Raw genomic sequence first — 22,839 nt, forward strand, 5'->3', positions numbered from 1 at the left:
AAAACTTCAAGCATCCAATTAACCAAACGTCTACACACAATAAAACAAACGAATGAAACACCTGATATGAAGAGAATAACTAGCCAATGAGTTAAGAAAATAAAAATCTTAACACATCAAAATCGAGTGGTGCTTTAACGAGATATATGGTGTACACCGTAGAACGGAACCATAAATCAAGGGAGGCCACTAGGGTAAGAGCACGACACAAAAACGCGAGCACGTAGCCATGAAAACAAAACCGCATGAACCATGAAGTAATCATAACTGCTTCAATCTCCAAACCCTGACACATCATCATTGACCGAACTCCGTTACACTGCTAACATAAGCACACAACATTGAACGAAACACCAAACTCTACCAAGAAACCCGACAATTCCCACGGGAATCACCCGAAATCGAAGCCAATAAGTACCAAGAGACAACGGAAAACGCTGAGTATTCCGAGATCCCGACAAAAGAAGATCAAGAAAATCTTCCCCAAACCCACCGACCCGTAGATTGACACACATGATGGTGTGAGAACTTGAGACGACCTGCTGCCAAGTAGAACCAGATGAAACCCACCACACGAATAAAACCACTCAACCATGGACGGAATTAAGTGGGGACAAGCGGGGGCAGATGACCCCAGTCAATTTCAAATTTTTAATGCAAAATTTTTTGATTTTTTCGCGTCGCCTCCGGTGAATTTTTTTTTCTTGCCTAGAAGTTTTCATATTTTGCCCCAAAGACTCCATATTTTAGAAACTCATGCATTTTCTCCAAAACTTTCATATTTTTGCCGAAAAAAGTTCATAGTTTACTTCAAACATGATGGAAATGTTTACTTCAAACCCCGCTTCAAGATTCAACTATCTCCCCTAATTCTTCTGATTTCGTTCAATTTTTTGATAAATTCAACGGCCAATAAAGATTCTGGTGACATTGAGGATTATAGCACTGGATTAAGAACAAGATGATGAAACTTCGTCACAAAAACCATCATCTGAAGCAGAGGTATTAACCAAAGCTCAAAGAATTGTTCTTGAACTTAACAATTATATTACCCAAAAAACAATTAATGGAAATGAGTATGTTTCAGTATTGGGTTATGCACCTTGGTGTGTTACAAGTGCTGAACTTATGCCTAGGTTTGCTGAGGCTGCTAGTATTTTAAAGGAAATAAAAATTAAACTTTAAATGGCTAAGGTTGATGCTGAAAGGTCTCCTAAAATAGCTTCAAATCTTGGGATTAAAGGCTATCCAACTTTGCTACTTTTTGTTAATGCCACTTCTCAACCTTATGCTGGTGGCTTTTTAGCGTAAATTTACGTTTTAATTCGGTTTTTCCTATTGTTTTAGAGGGTGTTTGGATATTGGTTTGATAGTTGTTGATGCTAATTGGATCTTAGATCAAACGTAGAACCTAGATTAAAGGCGGAAAACAATAACTAGGGTGAATCGAATACGAGTTACACTTTCGGGATCGATCTAACCAACAATATGTTGATACAAACGACGCCTAGATGATTGTATTCGGTTGGTATTTGGTCTGGGACAAGGATCACAGCAATAAACAACGGCTAGAGGGTGTGGGGTGTGTAACCTAATAATGAAACCCAAAACCCGTATTTATATATAATTACAGTGACCATCGGCCGGTGGTCTGGGACCTTCGGCCGGTGGTGATAGTCCCTCGACCGATGGTCTCTACCATCGATCGATGGTCTGAGCAGCCAACCAAACTGCTCGAACCATTTCACGTCATCATATTAAACAATCCAAACACATTGTATTAATGATGTAATCCTCACATAACTGAAATAGACAATACAATACGAATAGAACTCATTACAAAATAGAACTTGGGATTATGCACCAACAAACTCCCCCTAAGACCTAGTTCTATATCAAAAGTCTTCAGTCGTCATCCATTTTATTCGTATGGATCGATCACCATGTTGTTCAAGTAGCACAGCTTAGCTACTTTAACATACTGTTCAGCCTGCACCCTGTTCTCTCGACGATAAAGCATACAGTTGTAATACAACGTGAAAATATCAGCCTCGGTACAGTTTCTCAACCAAATCGGATCCAATACACGAATGCATTCAATATCATTCTCATTCACCTTATCCAAAACAATCACAGCTTCTTCAGAACGATCATCATAAAACCACCATCTGAATCTCTGACTCCAATTTTGCGGCAATTTCCTCAATGGTACCTTCTTCATAGTCTTTGCCCGCTTGTACTTCACAATTCTTCGAGATTCACCAGTTCTAGGATTAACTTTGAAACTAATCCTAGGAAATTGTGGCCTAAAACCTTCCCAATTCTTTGAATTAAAAGCTATTCGAATCTTCTTCACCAGCAACGAAGATCGATCGTTCATTCCACAATACAACATTCTCAACCTGGCAATCTGCATTAGCTCAAAGTACGGTAGCGACTTGAATTCATGACCATGTTTGAAATAATCAACACCAAATTCTCGCTTAACTGCAAACATGTTGAATTCTTCAATGTAAGCCCAGGCTAGAATTCTTCCTTTCGCACTCTTTCTCAGATTAATCATCTTCAAATATTTCGGCTCAAGCTTCGGTTTCTCACAATACTTTCTAATCCTCAAGATATCTCTCCAATCAACTTCCAACTTTTCAGTTCTTTCCTTGTGATATTTGACTGGCAAAAATCCTTCAGGCAGGACTTCAGTTCGTTCTTTCTCTTTACACTTTCTATCCAAAAGTTCATCATTTGTTCTAAACAACTCCTCAAAACCAGGAAGATCCTCATTCTTATCATTTTGATATGTAGAAAAATCTTCATGAGTAACATCCTCAACTAAATCATCTAAATCTCTATCACTAAAATCCTCTGTAATCTCAGGGCCAAAAGAATCATCCTCAGATGGAGAATCGTCGGACTGTGCGTCAGCAACTTTAGCTTCCTCTTGCTCTAGACGCACTAGTTCGTCCAGCTCTTCTCTAGAGAGGTTGTGAGGGATCTCTCCCTCTTCTAGTTCATCATAAACAACAGAATGCTTGAGCTCATCCTGTTTAGAAAAGAAATCACTAAAACTATAATCAATTTTAAGAGGAATTACTGACAGTGCTGTAGCTTTGGAAGAACCAGGAGCCTCCACCATTCGATTATCAATCTCATCCTCAGGCATCTCAACCAGATCAAAGTTCTCTTCCCATGCAGTCATCTTAGCCAGAGCTGATGCAGCCAACTCCTTAGCTTGAAAAGTTTCTCGTTTCGCATCAGTTAATAACAACGATTGATCACCAACTTTTCTTTGCAACAGGTCAACTTGCAACGATAGCCTTGTAACATCTTCAGACTTAACACGATTCTCCTCCTTCAACTGCTCAATTTTCTCATCCATTTCTTTCCTCATTCTCAAATTATCAGCCATAGCTTGAACATACAAATCATTCAAATTGCGAAGAGTCGAGGAACTAACACCTCCTTCAGTTCCAGCATGAATCGGAGCTTCCGGAGTAGGAGTAGAAACAGTCTCTTGAGAGACTTGTTGAACCACAGGTGGTGACTGTTGCGTTGACGGACGTTGTTGTTATTGTGAAGTTTGTTGTCCTTGAGTCTGCGGTATCGGTGTCACTGGTTGAGTTCCAGCCGAAGATCCACCAGCATCTTTGTAAACCAACTTGAACCTTCTTTTCAATTTTAGCTTAGTTGAAACCTGAGAACTCTCATCTTCAACCAATCTCCTTTTTGATCCCCTTGAAGCTTCCTCAACACCAACATTTGGATTGACATCACCAATCTCATCAACTAACCCACCAGCACCTGACCCGCCAGCAGCTTGAGTATTCACCGGTTGTTCCACCTCTTCATCACTATTCGCTACTTCAAAATCAGGTTCTCGATCAGATAAGCTATTTTCATTTCTCCACTTCTTCCCTGGAGGACACTGATAAGTTTCTTTCGCAAGATGACATACAAGCTTGCCATCATTTGCACTCTTCATCTGATTCAGTCGATTGAAAGTAAGATCAGTCATATGCTTCAACTCAATGACGTCTTTCCTCAATCTAGGCAAATCAGCAGTTTGACGATTGATCATAATTTGTAAGAACCTCGGATAAATCAGATATGACTTGCTCGTCACATTCTCCACCAGTAGATCAAAGATAACTCCTGAGAAATTGAAATCAGCCTTCAAAACCAAAGCAGCAAACATTCCTTGATAAATCTCTCTCAGTTCATCAAACCCTCCTTGCAATGGGCTTAAGCACCTCAGCACAACAAGTGACAGATATCTATACGGTGGAGTGAATCCACTCCTTTTAATCGTTGCTCTCGTAATATCACCAGAATACTTGCATCTTAACACACATCCAGTAATCTTTGTCTTTGACAACTTCTTCGGCATATTCTCATCATCCTCGAACAAGAAAGTGTTTCGAATCGTATCTTCAGAAATCTGAATCTCCTGACCACAAACAGTACTCATAATTACCTTCCTGTCATCTACAGTCTCAACTCTTGCACGTTCCCAGAACTCTCTCTGATGTGAGTAATATGTCGTACAGGGCATAGAGATAGCTGCAAACACTCTTGAACGTTTCAGAAACTCGATTACACCCTTGTACTTACCAGCATTAGGACCTTTCTCATTCAGACATGCAGTGAGATTGGAACCACTGTTAGCTTTCAATCCTGGAAGATCAATAGAAAACAGACCCCCCGAAGACTCAGTATCGGATTCATGTGCAATGTTTTCTGGATCAGCTTGAACACCTGACATTATGAAAATAACTGCAAACACAATTCAAATCAGCACAGAGTATTCATGACATATTTAGACATCACAAGGTGATCATAACAGAATATATTACATCATTCAATCTATGATACCAAAGTCACAATATCCTGTTCGAAGTACGATTATTATAGACATAGAATAGTGTATAAATGCTAACAAACTAGCATCATCAAATTACCTACTAAGCTGAAAATACATAATAACAAAGACAAACACAGAAACATAAACTCAGAAACACTTATCCCACAATGGGATTCTCTGGCACGAGCTTTTCCTCATATTGAACCACACCAAGTTTCTCAAACACATTATGCAATAAGGCTGCATACGGAAATGGTTCTTCCATCTCAAGAAAATCTTTCATCACATGAATGAGAAAGTGGCCCATATTCACTTGAATACCCTCTAGTAGGCAATACAAAAGCAGAGCTTCAGTACCAGACAATAGATTATCTCCTTCTCTCCTAAAGGTCACATTACTTTTGATTATTCTCAAGTGAATCTCATGTTATTGTGACACCTCGTCATCACTAATTTCAACCCTACCAGCATTAACTACTTTCCCTGGCTTGCATAACCTTGCAACTATGTCAGATAGTCTGAATCTGTTGGGAATCTTTCGTATATCTTTGCTAGGATACAAAATTTTAACCCCAGTGTGCGGGACATTCAATAGGTTTGAAAATTCCTCCATAGTCCACTTAAACTGATGGTCAAATAGGCCTGAGTGCACAAACTTCTTCTTACCATCTTCTAAGGCAACATTGGCATAAAATTCCCACAACAAATCAGGACAAAAGTAATCCCCAACGTTTAAGAATGCTTGACATCCAATTTGTGTAGTGACCCGAACTTTTCCATGTTTATATACATTAATTGAGATTGATGTTTACATGATTAAATGTTTCCAACATGTTAAGCAATCAAACTTGTTAAGACTTGATTAATTGAAATAGGTTTCATATAGACAATTGACCACCCAAGTTGACCGGTGATTCACGAACGTTAAAACTTGTAAAAAAAACTATATGATGACATATATATGGTTATATATATAGTTAACATGATATTATGATAAGTAAACATATCATTAATTATATTAACAATGAACTACATATGTAAAAACAAGACTACTAACTTAATGATTTTGAAACGAGACATATATGTAACGTTTATCGTTGTAACGACATTTAATATATATATATCATATTAAGAGATATTCGTACATCATAATATCATGATAATATAATAATTTAAAATCTCTTTTGATATTATAAACATTGGGTTAACAACATTTAACAAGATCGTTAACCTAAAGGTTTCAAAACAACACTTACATGTAACGACTAACGATGACTTAACGACTCAGTTAAAATGTATATACATGTAGTGTTTTAATATGTATTTATACACTTTTGAAAGACTTCAATACACTTATCAAAATACTTCTACTTAACAAAAATGCTTACAATTACATTCTCGTTCAGTTTCATCAACAATTCTACTCGTATGCACCCGTATTCGTACTCGTACAATACACAGCTTTTAGATGTATGTACTATTGGTATATACACTCCAATGATCAGCTCTTAGCAGCCCATGTGAGTCACCTAACACATGTGGGAACCATCATTTGGCAACTAGCATGAAATATCTCATAAGATTACAAAAATATGAGTAATCATTCATGACTTATTTACATGAAAACAAAATTACATATCCTTTATATCTAATCCATACACCAACGACCAAAAACACCTACAAACACTTTCATTCTTCAATTTTCTTCATCTAATTGAACTCTCTCAAGTTCTATCTTCAAGTTCTAAGTGTTCTTCATAAATTCCAAAAGTTCTAGTTTCATAAAATCACGAATACTTTCAAGTTTGCTAGCTCACTTCCAATCTTGTAAGGTGATCATCCAACCTCAAGAAATCTTTGTTTCTTACAGTAGGTTATCATTCTAATACAAGGTAATAATCATATTCAAACTTTGGTTCAATTTCTATAACTATAACAATCTTATTTCAAGTGATGATCTTACTTGAACTTGTTTTCGTGTCATGATTTTGCTTCAAGAACTTTGAGCCATCCAAGGATCCATTGAAGCTAGATCCATTTTTCTCTTTTCCAGTAGGTTCATCCAAGGAACTTAAGGTAGTAATGATGTTCATAACATCATTCGATTCATACATATAAAGCTATCTTATTCGAAGGTTTAAACTTGTAATCACTAGAACATAGTTTAGTTAATTCTAAACTTGTTCGCAAACAAAAGTTAATCCTTCTAACTTGACTTTTAAAATCAACTAAACACATGTTCTATATCTATATGATATGCTAACTTAATGATTTAAAACCTGGAAACACGAAAAACACCGTAAAACCGGATTTACGCCGTCGTAGTAACACCGCGGGCTGTTTTGGGTTAGTTAATTAAAAACTATGATAAACTTTGATTTAAAAGTTGTTATTCTGAGAAAATGATTTTTATTATGAACATGAAACTATATCCAAAAATTATGGTTAAACTCAAAGTGAAAGTATGTTTTCTAAAATGGTCATCTAGACGTCGTTCTTTCGACTGAAATGACTACCTTTACAAAAACGACTTGTAACTTATTTTTCCGACTAGAAACCTATACTTTTTTTGTTTAGATTCATAAAATAGAGTTCAATATGAAACCATAGCAATTTGATTCACTCAAAACGGATTTAAAATGAAGAAGTTATGGGTAAAACAAGATTGGATAATTTTTCTCATTTTAGCTACGTGAAAATTGGTAACAAATCTATTCCAACCATAACTTAATCAACTTGTATTATATATTATGTAATCTTGAGATACCATAGACACGTATACAATGTTTCGACCTATCATGTCGACACATCTATATATATTTCGGAACAACCATAGACACTCTATATGTGAATGTTGGAGTTAGCTATACAGGGTTGAGGTTGATTCCAAAATATATATAGTTTGAGTTGTGATCAATACTGAGATACGTATACACTGGGTCGTGGATTGATTCAAGATAATATTTATTAATTTATTTCTGTACATCTAACTGTGGACAACTAGTTGTAGGTTACTAACGAGGACAGCTGACTTAATAAACTTAAAACATCAAAATATATTAAAAGTGTTGTAAATATATTTTGAACATACTTTGATATATATGTATATATTGTTATAGGTTCGTGAATCAACCAGTGGCCAAGTCTTACTTCCCGACGAAGTAAAAATCTGTGAAAGTGAGTTATAGTCCCACTTTTAAAATCTAATATTTTTGGGATGAGAATACATGCAGGTTTTATAAATGATTTACAAAATAGACACAAGTATGTGAAACTACATTCTATGGTTGAATTATCGAAATTGAATATGCCCCTTTTTATTAAGTCTGGTAATCTAAGAATTAGGGAACATACACCCTAATTGACGCGAATCCTAAAGATAGATCTATTGGGCCTAACAAACCCCATCCAAAGTACCGGATGCTTTAGTACTTCGAAATTTATATCATATCCGAAGGGTGTCCCGGAATGATGGGGATATTCTTATATATGCATCTTGTTATTGTCGGTTACCAGGTGTTCACCATATGAATGATTTTTATCTCTATGTATGGGATGTGTATTGAAATATGAAATCTTGTGGTCTATTGTTACGATTTGATATATATAGGTTAAACCTATAACTCACCAACATTTTTGTTGACGTTTTAAGCATGTTTATTCTCAGGTGATTATTAAGAGCTTCTGCTGTCGCATACTTAAATAAGGACAAGATTTGGAGTCCATGCTTGTATGATATTGTGTAAAAACTGCATTCAAGAAACTTATTTTGTTGTAACATATTTGTATTGTAAACCATTATGTAATGGTCGTGTGTAAACAGGATATTTTAGATTATCATTATTTGATAATCTACGTAAAGCTTTTTAAACCTTTATTGATGAAATAAAGGTTATGGTTTGTTTAAAAATGAATGCAGTCTTTGAAAAACGTCTCATATAGAGGTCAAAACCTCGCAACGAAATCAATTAATATGGAACGTTTTTAATCAATAAGAACGGGACATTTCAGTTGGTATCAGAGCGTTGGTCTTAGAGAACCAGAAAATTTGCATTAGTGTGTCTTATCGAGTTTGTTAGGATGCATTAGTGAGTCTGGACTTCGACCGTGTTTTCTTTAAAAATGATTGCTTAACATTTTTGTTGGAAACTATATATTTTTAACATATGAATATTATGTGATATATTAATCTCTTAACGTGTTTGATATTATGTGATAGATGTCTACCTCTAGAATAAGTCCCATTGACTCACCTAATAATAATGAAGAGTCAAATGTAAATTGGAATGATTTGTGGACTGATTCACAAGTTCCCGAAGAGGAACCGGAAGAAGAGTCGGAACCGGAAGAAGAATCGGAACCGGAAGAAGAATCGGAACCGGATGAAGAAATAGAACCGGTGGGGGAAATAATAAAACGGTTAAGTAAAAGAAAATCCTCAACCAACCGACCAAAGTTAATTATGGTCAATGGTGTTTCCGCCAAGGAAGCAAAATATTGGGAGGATTACCAATTCTCCGATGAATCGGATTTCGACGAGAATTCCGATGATGTTATAGAAATTACCCCAACTGAATTTAAAAAGGCAAAAGAAAATAATAAGGGAAAGGGCATAAAAATAGAGAAATCTAATTCCAACCCCGATGAACTTTATATGTATCGTCAACCCCCGAAGTCCTTAAGTTGTAACAATGACCCGGGAACCTCTAAACCACCAGGTTTTTCTAAACCAATGTGGACAACGACGGCTCGTATTAGGGGAACATCATATATCCCTAGAAACTTGGCAAAACGAACCAAAACCGAAGAAGAAGAAACGAGCAAGTCGGAATAAGATAGTTGTATTCGTGTGGTGTAATATATGGAATATAGTGTTCTTATGCTTTATGATATATGTAAAAATTGCTTGTATTAATAAGTATTTTTTTTTATGAATCTAACTCTTGTCTATTTTACAGTTTAAAAACACAAAATGGATAGACAACCCAATATTTTAAGAGACCTACCCGGAGACATGATTGATGAAATCTTGTCTAGAGTCGGCCAGAATTCTTCGGCACAACTATTTAAGGCGAGATCAGTTTGTAAGACATTCGAAGAACGTTCCAAGAATGTCTTGGTTTATAAGAGACTTTCGTTTGAAAGATGGGGGATATCACATTGGGAAACCCATAAATTACGATGTGTTTACTTTGACGCATATATTGCGGGGAACCCAAATGCTATTTTACGCAACGGGTTAAGAAATTATTTTGACTCAATATATCCGAATATTGGACTTCGTGATTTAGAAAAAGCGGCTAACATGCAACATAAAGAAGCATGTTATGCTTACGGATTAGTAATGTTCGCTTCTCACCAAAGTGAGAACAAGAACATCGGGCTACAACTATTAAACAAAACGTTTCCACAAGTGACGGAGTCGGTAATTGGGGTAAGAAATGAGGTTTTTAGATTATTACGGGACTGTTGGACATTACGTAACCCTCGTCCCTTTGATGACGTTACAACACGCTGTCTTATCAACGGCCATAACGGTTATGTTGCACAAGACCAAGGATGGGAAGTAGTCCTAGTAAAACCAGAATGCATGATTTGTTTCTGGACGTATGAATTACGTGTCTTTATTGCCTTTGCCGAACGACTTGTGTACTAGCTAGAATTGTCTTCACAACTATCTTGTATCAAAGTTATTGTGTGCTATATTTCATGCTTTATGTAAAATAAGCGGTATTGTAAGTTTGTAAAATATTGTATAAAAGTTTGAACGCGAAATATTATTACAATCAGTTTTTCATATAGAATTGTAGTAGTTGAATTGTATATTAGCTACTAAGTATGAACTTAACGGGTAGGTACTACCCGAATTTAAACTTATAAAACGCTAATATGAAGAAAAAGCTTTTATAAATGAGTTCATATTATGCTACGAAATACTATTAACTACTCTTAATATTCTGTATGATTAACTTGTTCCATTTAACTATTTTGAAGGAAATGGCACCGACTACTCGACACACCGTGAATATGAATGAAGAGGAATTCCGTACTTTTCTAGCTTCAAACATAGCCGCAGTACAGGCTGCGCTACATACCAACAATAACCTTGGATCTAGCAGTACAGGAAATCGTGTAGGATGCACCTACAAAGAATTCACTACCTGCAAACCTTTGGAATTTGATGGAACCGAAGGACCGATCGGATTGAAACGGTGGACCGAGAAGGTTGAATCGGTGTTTGCCATAAGTAAGTGTACTGAAGAGGACAAAGTGAAGTACGCTACGCATACCTTCACAGGTTCTGCGTTAACATGGTGGAATACCTATCTAGAGCAAGTGGGACAAGATGATGCGTACGCACTACCGTGGTCAGCATTCAAGCACTTGATGAACGAGAAGTACCGTCCCAGAACCGAGGTCAATAAGCTCAAGACAGAACTTAGAGGGTTACGAACCCAAGGATTTGATATTACCACGTACGAAAGACGATTCACAGAATTGTGTCTATTGTGTCCGGGAGCATTCGAAGATGAGGAAGAGAAGATCGACGCGTTTGTGAAAGGATTACCGGAAAGAATCCAAGAAGATATAAGTTCACACGAGCCCGCCTCCATACAACAGGCATGTAGAATGGCTCACAAACTAGTGAACCAGATTGAAGAAAGAATTAAAGAACAGACTGCTGAAGAGGCCAATGTGAAGCAAGTCAAAAGAAAGTGGGAGGAAAACGGTGATAAGAATCACCAATACAACAACAACAACAATTACAACAATAATCGCAACAATTATCCCAACAATCGCAACATCAATCGCAACTACAACAAACGGCCCAACAACAACAACAACAACAGCAACTACAACAATCATCCCAACAACAATAATAACCGCAACAACAACAACAATCAGAAGCAACTATGCCAAAGGTGTGAAAAGAATCACTCGGGGTTCTGCACCAAATTTTGCAACAAGTGTAAAAGAAATGGTCATAGCGCGGCGAAGTGTGAGGTCTACGGACCAGGGGTTAATAGAACGAAAGGAACAAATGGTGTCGGAACGAGTAATGGCGGAGCAAGTAGTGTCGGAGCAAGTTATGCCAATGTAGTTTGTTATAAATGTGGAAAACCAGGCCACGTTATTAGAAATTGCCCGAACCAGGAGAACACGAATGGACAAGGCCGTGGAAGAGTTTTCAATATTAATGCGGTAGAGGCACAGGAAGACCCGGAGCTTGTTACGGGTACGTTTCTTATTGACAATAAATCTGCTTACGTTTTATTTGATTCGGGTGCGGATAGAAGCTATATGAGTAGAGATTTTTGTGCTAAATTAAGTTGTCCATTGACGCCTTTGGATAGTAAATTTTTACTCGAATTAGCAAATGGTAAATTAATTTCAGCAGATAATATATGTCGGAATCGAGAAATTAAACTGGTTAGCGAAACATTTAAGATTGATTTGATACCAGTAGAGTTAGGGAGTTTTGATGTGATAATCGGTATGGACTGGTTGAAAGAAGTGAAAGCGGAGATCGTTTGTTACAAAAATGCAATTCGCATTATACGAGAAAAAGGAAAACCCTTAATGGTGTACGGAGAAAAGGGCAACACGAAGCTACATCTTATTAGTAATTTGAAGGCACAAAAACTAATAAGAAAAGGTTGCTATGCTGTTCTAGCACACGTCGAGAAAGTACAAACTGAAGAAAAGAGCATCAATGATGTTCCCATTGCAAAAGAATTTCCCGATGTATTTCCGAAAGAATTACCGGGATTACCCCCACATCGATCCGTTGAATTTCAAATAGATCTTGTACCAGGAGCTGCACCAATAGCTCGTGCTCCTTACAGACTCGCACCCAGCGAGATGAAAGAACTGCAAAGCCAATTACAAGAACTTTTAGAGCGTGGTTTCATTCGACCAAGCACATCACCGTGGGGAGCTCCTGTTTTGTTTGTCAAGAAGAAAGATGGTACATTCAGGTTGTGTATCGACTACCGAGAGTTGAACAAACTTACCATCAAGAACCGCTACCCACTACCGAGAATCGACGACTTATTTGATCAACTACAAGGCTCGTCTGTTTATTCAAAGATTGACTTACGTTCCGGGTATCATCAAATGCGGGTGAAAGAAGATGATATTCCAAAGACTGCTTTCAGAACACGTTACGGTCATTACGAGTTTATGGTCATGCCGTTTGGTTTAACTAATGCACCAGCTGTGTTCATGGACCTTATGAACCGAGTGTGTGGACCATACCTTGACAAGTTTGTCATTGTTTTCATTGATGACATACTTATTTACTCAAAGAATGACCAAGAACACGGTGAACATTTGAGAAAGGTGTTAGAAGTATTGAGGAAGGAAGAATTGTACGCTAAGTTTTCAAAGTGTGCATTTTGGTTGGAAGAAGTTCAATTCCTCGGTCACATAGTGAACAAAGAAGGTATTAAGGTGGATCCGGCAAAGATAGAAACTGTTGAAAAGTGGGAAACCCCGAAAACTCCGAAACACATACGCCAGTTTTTAGGACTAGCTGGTTACTACAGAAGGTTCATCCAAGACTTTTCCAGAATAGCAAAACCCTTGACTGCATTAACGCATAAAGGGAAGAAATTTGAATGGAATGATGAACAAGAGAAAGCGTTTCAGTTATTGAAGAAAAAGCTAACTACGGCACCTATATTGTCATTGCCTGAAGGGAATGATGATTTTGTGATTTATTGTGATGCATCAAAGCAAGGTCTCGGTTGTGTATTAATGCAACGAACGAAGGTGATTGCTTATGCGTCTAGACAATTGAAGATTCACGAACAAAATTATACGACGCATGATTTGGAATTAGGCGCGGTTGTTTTTGCATTAAAGACTTGGAGGCACTACTTATATGGGGTCAAAAGTATTATATATACCGACCACAAAAGTCTTCAACACATATTTAATCAGAAACAACTGAATATGAGGTAGCGTAGGTGGATTGAATTATTGAATGATTACGATTTTGAGATTCGTTACCACCCGGGGAAGGCAAATGTGGTAGCCGATGCCTTGAGCAGGAAGGATAGAGAACCCATTCGAGTAAAATCTATGAATATAATGATTCATAATAACATTACTACTCAAATAAAGGAGGCGCAACAAGGAGTTTTAAAAGAGGGAAATTTAAAGGATGAAATACCCAAAGGATCGGAGAAGCATCTTAATATTCGGGAAGACGGAACCCGGTATAGGGCTGAAAGGATTTGGGTACCAAAATTTGGAGATATGAGAGAAATGGTACTTAGAGAAGCTCATAAAACCAGATACTCAATACATCCTGGAACGGGGAAGATGTACAAGGATCTCAAGAAACATTTTTGGTGGCCGGGTATGAAAGCCGATGTTGCTAAATACGTAGGAGAATGTTTGACGTGTTCTAAGGTCAAAGCTGAGCATCAGAAACCATCAGGTCTACTTCAACAACCCGAAATCCCGGAATGGAAATGGGAAAACATTACCATGGATTTCATCACTAAATTGCCAAGGACTGCAAGTGGTTTTGATACTATTTGGGTAATAGTTGATCGTCTCACCAAATCAGCACACTTCCTACCAATAAGAGAAGATGACAAGATGGAGAAGTTAGCACGACTGTATTTGAAGGAAGTCATCTCCAGACATGGAATACCAATCTCTATTATCTCTGATAGGGATGGCAGATTTATTTCAAGATTCTGGCAGACATTACAGCAAGCATTAGGAACTCGTCTAGACATGAGTACTGCCTATCATCCACAAACTGATGGGCAGAGCGAAAGGACGATACAAACGCTTGAAGACATGCTACGAGCATGTGTTATTGATTTCGGAAACAGTTGGGATCGACATCTACCGTTAGCAGAATTTTCCTACAACAACAGCTACCATTCAAGCATTGAGATGGCGCCGTTTGAAGCACTTTATGGTAGAAAGTGCAGGTCTTCGATTTGTTGGAGTGAGGTGGGGGATAGACAGATTACGGGTCCGGAGATTATACAAGAAACTACCGAGAAGATCATCCAAATTCAACAACGGTTGAAAACCGCCCAAAGTCGACAAAAGAGCTACGCTGACATTAAAAGAAAAGATATAGAATTTGAAATTGGAGAGATGGTCATGCTTAAAGTTTCACCTTGGAAAGGCGTTGTTCGATTTGGCAAACGAGGGAAATTAAATCCAAGGTATATTGGACCATTCAAGATTATTGATCGTGTCGGACCAGTAGCTTACCGACTTGAGTTACCTCAACAACTCGCGGCTGTACATAACACTTTCCACGTCTCGAATTTGAAGAAATGTTTTGCTAAAGAAGATCTCACTATTCCGTTAGATGAAATCCAAATCAACGAAAAACTCCAATTCATCGAAGAACCCGTCGAAATAATGGATCGTGAGGTTAAAAGACTTAAGCAAAACAAGATACCAATTGTTAAGGTTCGATGGAATGCTCGTAGAGGACCCGAGTTCACCTGGGAGCGTGAAGATCAGATGAAGAAGAAATACCCGCATCTATTTCCAGAAGATTCGTCAACACCTTCAACAGCTTAAAATTTCGGGACGAAATTTATTTAACGGGTAGGTACTGTAGTGACCCGAACTTTTCCATGTTTATATACATTAATTGAGATTGATGTTTACATGATTAAATGTTTCCAACATGTTAAGCAATCAAACTTGTTAAGACTTGATTAATTGAAATAGGTTTCATATAGACAATTGACCACCCAAGTTGACCGGTGATTCACGAACGTTAAAACTTGTAAAAAAACTATATGATGACATATATATGGTTATATATATAGTTAACATGATATTATGATAAGTAAACATATCATTAATTATATTAACAATGAACTACATATGTAAAAACAAGACTACTAACTTAATGATTTTGAAACGAGACATATATGTAACGTTTATCGTTGTAACGACATTTAATATATATATATCATATTAAGAGATATTCGTACATCATAATATCATGATAATATAATAATTTAAAATCTCTTTTGATATTATAAACATTGGGTTAACAACATTTAACAAGATCGTTAACCTAAAGGTTTCAAAACAACACTTACATGTAACGACTAACGATGACTTAACGACTCAGTTAAAATGTATATACATGTAGTGTTTTAATATGTATTTATACACTTTTGAAAGACTTCAATACACTTATCAAAATACTTCTACTTAACAAAAATGCTTACAATTACATTCTCGTTCAGTTTCATCAACAATTCTACTCGTATGCACCCGTATTCGTACTCGTACAATACACAGCTTTTAGATGTATGTACTATTGGTATATACACTCCAATGATCAGCTCTTAGCAGCCCATGTGAGTCACCTAACACATGTGGGAACCATCATTTGGCAACTAGCATGAAATATCTCATAAGATTACAAAAATATGAGTAATCATTCATGACTTATTTACATGAAAACAAAATTACATATCCTTTATATCTAATCCATACACCAACGACCAAAAACACCTACAAACACTTTCATTCTTAAATTTTCTTCATCTAATTGAACTCTCTCAAGTTCTATCTTCAAGTTCTAAGTGTTCTTCATAAATTCCAAAAGTTCTAGTTTCATAAAATCACGAATACTTTCAAGTTTGCTAGCTCACTTCCAATCTTGTAAGGTGATCATCCAACCTCAAGAAATCTTTGTTTCTTACAGTAGGTTATCATTCTAATACAAGGTAATAATCATATTCAAACTTTGGTTCAATTTCTATAACTATAACAATCTTATTTCAAGTGATGATCTTACTTGAACTTGTTTTCGTGTCATGATTTTGCTTCAAGAACTTTGAGCCATCCAAGGATCCATTGAAGCTAGATCCATTTTTCTCTTTTCCAGTAGGTTCATCCAAGGAACTTAAGGTAGTAATGATGTTCATAACATCATTCGATTCATACATATAAAGCTATCTTATTCGAAGGTTTAAACTTGTAATCACTAGAACATAGTTTAGTTAATTCTAAACTTGTTCGCAAACAAAAGTTAATCCTTCTAATTTGACTTTTAAAATCAACTAAACACATGTTCTATATCTATATGATATGCTAACTTAATGATTTAAAACCTGGAAACACGAAAAACACCGTAAAACCGGATTTACGCCGTCGTAGTAACACCGCGGGCTGTTTTGGGTTAGTTAATTAAAAACTATGATAAACTTTGATTTAAAAGTTGTTATTCTGAGAAAATGATTTTTATTATGAACATGAAACTATATCCAAAAATTATGGTTAAACTCAAAGTGAAAGTATGTTTTCTAAAATGGTCATCTAGACGTCGTTCTTTCGACTGAAATGACTACCTTTACAAAAACGACTTGTAACTTATTTTTCCGACTAGAAACCTATACTTTTTTTGTTTAGATTCATAAAATAGAGTTCAATATGAAACCATAGCAATTTGATTCACTCAAAACGGATTTAAAATGAAGAAGTTATGGGTAAAACAAGATTGGATAATTTTTCTCATTTTAGCTACGTGAAAATTGGTAACAAATCTATTCCAACCATAACTTAATCAACTTGTATTATATATTATGTAATCTTGAGATACCATAGACACGTATACAATGTTTCGACCTATCATGTCGACACATCTATATATATTTCGAAACAACCATAGACACTCTATATGTGAATGTTGGAGTTAGCTATACAGGGTTGAGGTTGATTCCAAAATATATATAGTTTGAGTTGTGATCAATACTGAGATACGTATACACTGGGTCGTGGATTGATTCAAGATAATATTTATCGATTTATTTCTGTACATCTAACTGTGGACAACTAGTTGTAGGTTACTAACGAGGACAGCTGACTTAATAAACTTAAAACATCAAAATATATTAAAAGTGTTGTAAATATATTTTGAACATACTTTGATATATATGTATATATTGTTATAGGTTCGTGAATCAACCAGTGGCCAAGTCTTACTTCCCGACGAAGTAAAAATCTGTGAAAGTGAGTTATAGTCCCACTTTTAAAATCTAATATTTTTGGGATGAGAATACATGCAGGTTTTATAAATGATTTACAAAATAGACACAAGTATGTGAAACTACATTCTATGGTTGAATTATCGAAATCGAATATGCCCCTTTTTATTAAGTCTGGTAATCTAAGAATTAGGGAACAGACACCCTAATTGACACGAATCCTAAAGATAGATCTATTGGGCCTAACAAACCCCATCCAAAGTACCGGATGCTTTAGTACTTCGAAATTTATATCATATCCGAAGGGTGTCCCGGAATGATGGGGATATTCTTATATATGCATCTTGTTATTGTCGGTTACCAGGTGTTCACCATATGAATGATTTTTATCTCTATGTATGGGATGTGTATTGAAATATGAAATCTTGTGGTCTATTGTTACGATTTGATATATATAGGTTAAACCTATAACTCACCAACATTTTTGTTGACGTTTTAAGCATGTTTATTCTCAGGTGATTATTAAGAGCTTCTGCTGTCGCATACTTAAATAAGGACAAGATTTGGAGTCCATGCTTGTATGATATTGTGTAAAAACTGCATTCAAGAAACTTATTTTGTTGTAACATATTTGTATTGTAAACCATTATGTAATGGTCGTGTGTAAACAGGATATTTTAGATTATCATTATTTGATAATCTACGTAAAGCTTTTTAAACCTTTATTGATGAAATAAAGGTTATGGTTTGTTTAAAAATGAATGCAGTCTTTGAAAAACGTCTCATATAGAGGTCAAAACCTCGCAACGAAATCAATTAATATGGAACGTTTTTAATCAATAAGAACGGGACATTTCAATTTGTTCCCAAGGACTATAGGTCTGTCGAGTCGCAATGACCTTTTGTTCCACTAAAATGGGTCGTCCGTCCACTAGCTAGAATTCTCCTACGGTCGATGTTAAACATCCATTGCCCGACAAAGGAACCACCTGACATTCTAATACAGACTACAAGCACTAGCATTAGATAGGCATAACAAATATTATCAGAAAACTAAAATTCATTCAGATTTAAAATTCACCATCGGTCCAATTAAGTGACCATCGGTCGATGGACTGGACCATCGGTCGATGGACTGGACCATCGGTCTGATGGTCTATACCTACGGTAGTTGGTCTAAACCACATTAACAAACTGATCAACTGGAGACCGACAGCCGAGTGACGAGTCATACGGCCGAGTGTAAGACACCATCGGTCGAGGGTCAAAGACCTTCGGCCGAGGGTAGTTCATCAGATCTATTTTCCCAAACTATTCAATTCGATCAAACTGTTATTTCTGGTTCGAATCCTGGTCAAAATAGTTGCTAAAGGTGCCGATTAAAACAAATACATGATCAAACTCAACAAATAACTAACAGAAATCACTCGATTTAAAATTCAAACTTCGAACACAAAATTAAAGATTTAAACTAAACGAAATCGAGTTAGATTACCTCGCTTACGGCGCTAGAATCGCAAAGGAATGATGCACAAAACACACGGACGAAAACACCTTTCTCTCTCACTTGAAAATCTAGGGTAAAATCGCTCAAAAATACACAAAGTTTTTTTTTTTTTTTTTTTTTTTTGAAAGGCAAACTCACACACCCACCTAAATCTAACTCGAATATATACACCACGAATTGTCCTAAACAGGACTCGAACCCTCAACCTCAAGGTTGTAAGGGTGACCTCGATACCGCTAAACCATTGGCTCTTTAAAAATACACAAAGTGACAGACCCGATTGACTTTGGGTCCTTTTATACTCTGTCAGTGACCATCGGCCGATGGTCTAATCCTTCGGCCCGATGGTCTAGACACTCGATCGTGTGTCTTAGTACTTCGGCCGAGGGTAATTTCATTCGGCCGGTGGTCTATGCTTTGAAAAACTTAAAAACTTAACACTTTTCGCATTCAACTTTACCTTCTTTTTCACATTCACTCCCCCTGGGACTGATCTCCACAGTATACGTCAACACGGAGAACATAAGATTCCTTTCATAGTAAACCTTTCCGAGAACTGAGTTGTTTGGCTAAATACATAAACAGAAATGCGCATGCCGCTAATCTTATGAATGCAAACAAACTCAGATATGTATGCATATGCAAAAGCACAGACATATAACTGTACAAGGTCCAGTGTGTCATGATTATCCACATTATAACAGACATAATCAGTAAAAATTAACCTTTTAGATCTGAAATAAAACAACTTCTAACATCAGTTTCATTAAACAATAGCATAAGAAGAATATATGATGTTATCAGCATAGGAACAGATAAAACTGCTTATCATTAATCACACTTCAAGAAGTGAGACACATCTTTTTGTGAGTTGACACATTAAATTGATTAAATCTTTTGATTCGGGGATCAGAACTGAACTACATTGACATGTTTTTCACAGTTCATTAACTTATTTGATAAAGCATATACAGAACAACTTTCAAATATATCAGTAAACATTTATCAACTTTCACCCCAGACTTTGATGATCACGTTATATTAATTACCTTAACACTTTTCAATGTTAGACTTTGATCACGAAGTCAGTCCTCATTTGAGATCGCACGATATTTCAGGTAGAACAATTGAGCACAACATGTTGACGCTGTCCTCTTATCACATCAATGTACTTTTAATTTGATTGAACAGAACCATCTCACGATGTTTCTAGCAACCCTGTCAGCCATGAGCTTCTACCTTAAACTTACACCTTTCGTTTCAGATAACCATGTGAATCTCAAATTTATTGCATACTTTGAAAAGACGCATACCGGCCGCTATAAACCCCATACTTAAACGGAAATCGTATGATGTATGATGTTTGATGGATGGAAGTGATAAATATATTTGAGTGATGGAACGCTAAGATATCCTCAAGAAGATATTCCCTCTATCCAGGTCAATAGGCACAATCCCTTACCACAGACAAGAGAAGTAAAGATCACCAAATGTGAGTTGAACTGAATGATTTACCACAATACAACATTCTCAACCTGGCTCTGATACCACTTTGTTGAAGCTATTCGGATCTTCGGATCGATGTTATAGTGAATTCGTGACGTTCGGGTGTCGATTTAGTCGAACCAATCAAGAATGATTGATTAGATCGAAGCCTAGAGTCGTTAATTCGACTTATGGGTTTTAGGATAGCTGTTGAATCTGAGAGAAAACACCAGGAAACCTAAATGGGTGATTAGGTGATTGGCCACAAATGAGAAACCTTAATCTCTATTTATACTCATTTGGGCTTCGGTTATTTGTCAGGCCCGTCTTGTTTGATTGATCCGAACTTGGGCCTTTATGCACCAACAATAGTAATTATATGTTATTGAATTATGGTTATGTAAGTGTTTGGATGTTTGTTTAAAAGTAATCAAATGCTATTATAATTTATAAGTAATCCCTTGTGGACACCCAAGTCAACTTTAATTCCTAGAGGCTACAACTTTTGGGTCAACCCTCAGTAGTGTAGCTTAGTTGGTCAATATGTTCCCGGCCATTGGTTCGGTCTAAACATGGCCTTCCACATACTGTCATTGAGTCATTGGGTCGGGACGTTTAAACCCTGTTGCCTATTGTCAAAGTTTTTATGAAAACTTAGGGTGTTTGGATTTGTTTTGTCGAAGTGGTCATATTATATTCACCTAAGTTACTACTTTTAAGCAGTTTTTCGATGAATTCGTGTAAAAGATAATCGAACTCGGAGTATGTAATTTTAATTATTGAAGTATCGTACTGATAATGCTAAAAACGAACATATATTTCATAGCATTATTCCTTAAGAAAGACAGGCTTTTAGTTGCAATTATTCTATTTACAAGTGATATTCGTTTAAATAATAAAAGGTGAAGACAAAAGACAGATTCGACGAATTGAAGACGCAAACAACCAAAAAGCTCAAAAGTACAAAAGACAATCAAAGAGGTTCCAATTATTGATAAGAAACGTCTCGAAATTACAAGAGTACAAGATTCAAAACGCAAAGTACAAAATATAAAATTGTACGCAAGGACGTTCGAAAATCCGGAACCGGGACCGGAGTCAACTCTCAACGCTCGACGCAATGGACTAAAAATTACAAGTCAACTATGCACATAAATATAATATAATATTTAAATAATTCTTATAATTATTTAATATATTATATTATTTATAAAACCGTCGGCAGAAGAAAACAACCAAAAATGAGCCTCCCCAGCTGGCCATGCGATCGCATGGCCTGGAAGGCATAAATCCATGCGATCGCATGAGCCCCAGTTCCAGCCCACATGCCTATAAAAATCGAGCTTTGGTGAACCAAAAACATATCCATCTTTCTCTTTTCTCTCATATATACGTAAAACATATATATATATTTATAATTTATATTTTAATTTTAATTATAATTCTAATAATAAGGGTATGTTAGCGAATATTGTAAGGGTGTAAGTCGAAATTCTGTCCGTGTAACGCTACGCTATTTTTAATCATTGTAAGTTATGTTCAACCTTTTTACATTAATGTCTCGTAGCTAAGTAATTATTATGCTTATTTAATCCAAAGTAATCATGATGTTGGGCTAATTACTAAAATTGGGTAATTGGGCTTTGTACCATAATTGGGGTTTGGACAAAAGAACGACACTTGTGGAAATTAGACTATGGGCTATTAATGGGCTTTATAGTTGTTTAACTAAATGACAGTTTGTTAATGTTAATATAAAGATTTACAATTGGGCATCCCTATAATTTACCATATACACTCAATCGGACACGATGGGCGGGGTATTTATATGTACGAATAATCGTTCATTTAACCGGACACGGGAATGGATTAATAGCCACTAGAATAATTAAAACAGGGGTGAAATTATGTACAAGGACACTTGGTATAATTAATAACAAAATATTAAAACCTTGGGTTACACTCAGTCGACACCCTGGTGTAATTATTAAACA

The 22,839-nt window shown here is 36.3% G+C and overlaps 1 pseudogene; it reads left to right on the top strand.

Annotated features, from left to right (window-relative positions):
- Window positions 1-816: 816 nt before the first annotated feature.
- Window positions 817-22,839, top strand: part of LOC139867794 (protein disulfide isomerase-like 1-6) — a 46,741-nt pseudogene continuing 24,718 nt past the window's right edge.

Source organism: Rutidosis leptorrhynchoides, chromosome 9 (assembly GCF_046630445.1).
Source record: "Rutidosis leptorrhynchoides isolate AG116_Rl617_1_P2 chromosome 9, CSIRO_AGI_Rlap_v1, whole genome shotgun sequence".
Lineage (NCBI taxonomy): Eukaryota > Viridiplantae > Streptophyta > Magnoliopsida > Asterales > Asteraceae > Rutidosis > Rutidosis leptorrhynchoides.